The following is a 2,223-nucleotide window of genomic DNA, read 5'->3' as shown; positions in this document are numbered from 1 at the left end:
GAACAGTGACCGTCTACTACAGCAGCAATAGAACGATCGGAAAGGAAACTGGAGATGAAGGTACAGAGAAGGATAGAATCCGTAGGAGGGTAGTTTAGAAATTAAAGATTTGTGCCAGACTCTATCGAAGGCTTTCGATATGTCAAGGCCGACAGCAAAGGTTTCACCGAAGTCCCTAAAGAGGATGACCAAGATTCAGTTAGGAAAGTAAGAAGATCACCAGTAGATCTGCCTTTACGGAAACCATACTGGCAATCAGAGAGAAGGTTGTGAGCTGATAGATGCCTCATTATCTTCCTATTAAGGATAGACTCAAAGGCTTTAGAAAGGCAGGAAATCAAAGCTATAGGGCGGTAGTTAGAAGGATTGGAGTGGTCACCTTTTTAGGGACAGGTTGAATGTGAGCAAACTTCCAGCAAGAAGGATAAATAAGTAGAGACACAGATGAAAGAGTTTGACCAGGCAGTGAGCGAGTTCAGGCACAGTTTTGAGAACAACAGGAGGGACTCCATCCGGACCGTAAGCCTTCCGAGAATCAAGGCCAGAGAGGGCCAGGAAAACGTCTTTATAAAGAATTTTAATTTTAGGGATGAAGTAGTCAGAGGGTGGAGGAGTAGGAGGAATATGCCCAGAATCATCCAAAGTTGAGTTGGTAGCAAAGGTTTGAGCGAAGAGTTCAGCTTTAGAAAAGAAGAGACAGCTGTAGAGCCATCTGGATGAAGTAAAGGAGGGAAAGACGAAGAAGTAAAGTTGTTAGAGATATTATTGGCTAGATGCCAGAAATCTCGAGAGGAGTTAGAATTGGAAAGACTTTGACATTTTCTATTGATGAAAGAGTTTTTAGTAAGTTGGAGAATAGATTTGGCATGATTACGGGCAGAAATATATAGGGCATGAGTTTCAGCAGTTGGATGGCTACGGAACCGTTTGTGAGCCGCCTCTCTATCATTGACAGCACGAGAACAAGCAGAGTTAAACCAAGGCTTTTTAGCTTTAGGGTTAGAGAAAGTATGAGGAATGTATAGCTCCATGCCAGAGATAATCACCTCTGTTATGCGCTCGGCACAGAGAAGGATCTCTGACATGAAAACAATAATCATCCCAAGGAAATCAGAATAGTACTGCCTTAGTTCCTCCCACTTAGCAGAGTTAAAATGCCAGAAGCACCTCCGCTTAGGCGGGTCCTGAGGCTGCACTGGAGTGATAGAACTGGTAACGGAAATTAGATTGTGGTCGGAGGAGCCCAACGGAGAGGAAAGTTTAACAGAGTAAGCAGAAGGGTTGGAGGTTAGGAAAAGATCAAGAATGTTGGGCGTGTCTCCAAGGCGGTCAGGAATACGGGTAGGGAACTGCACTAGCTGCTCTAGGTCATGAAGGATAGCAAAGTTGAAGGTTTGTTCACCAGGTTGGTCAGTGAAAGAAGATGAAAGCCAAAGCTGGTGGTGAACATTGAAATCTAAAATGGAGATCTCAGCAAAAGGAAAGTGAGATAAGATGTGCTCCACCTTGGAAGTCAAATAGTCAAAGAATTTTACATAGTCAGAGGAATTAGGTGAGAGGTATACAGCACAGATGAATTTAGTCAAAGGCTCTAGTTGAAGTGACGCGGGTTTTAAAGGTGTTTTGTGGTTGAGGTGACAGATTAACAATATTTCTACATTCCAAAGGCTCTAGTTGAAGTGACGCGGGTTTTTAAAGGTGTTTTTGTGGTTGTGGTGACAGATTAACAACATTTCTACATTTCAAAGGCTCTAGTTGAAGTGACGCGGGTTTTTAAAGGTGTTTTTGTGGTTGAGGTGACAGATTAACAATATTTCTACATTCCAAAGGCTCTAGTTGAAGTGACGCGGGTTTTTAAAGGTGTTTTTGTGGTTGAGGTGACAGATTAACAATATTTCTACATTCCAAAGGCTCTAGTTGAAGTGACGTGGGTTTTTAAAGGTGTTTTTGTGGTTGTGGTGACAGATTAACAACATTTCTACATTTCAAAGGCTCTAGTTGAAGTGACGCGGGTTTTTAAAGGTGTTTTTGTGGTTGAGGTGACAGATTAACAACATTTCTACATTCGAAAGGCTCTAGTTGAAGTGACGCAGGTTTTTAAGGGTGTTTTTTTTATGGTTCTGTCGACAAATCAACAACAACTAGTGTAAAATGGTCGAATCTACCCCATAATGGGTAGAAATGTGTCCCAGTGCTGACAGGGTTACCTAGGGGGTTTTGAGA

The 2,223-nt window shown here is 42.3% G+C and overlaps 1 protein-coding gene across 6 annotated transcripts in view; it reads right to left on the bottom strand.

Annotated features, from left to right (window-relative positions):
• Positions 1-2,223, bottom strand: part of LOC123502255 — a 31,792-nt gene that overhangs the window by 1,170 nt on the left and 28,399 nt on the right. The gene's annotated exons all lie outside the window — the stretch shown is intronic.

The sequence above is a fragment of the Portunus trituberculatus genome, chromosome 11 (genome assembly GCF_017591435.1).
Source record: "Portunus trituberculatus isolate SZX2019 chromosome 11, ASM1759143v1, whole genome shotgun sequence".
Taxonomy (NCBI): Eukaryota; Metazoa; Arthropoda; class Malacostraca; order Decapoda; family Portunidae; genus Portunus; species Portunus trituberculatus.
This window is presented reverse-complemented; position numbering and strand designations above follow the sequence as displayed.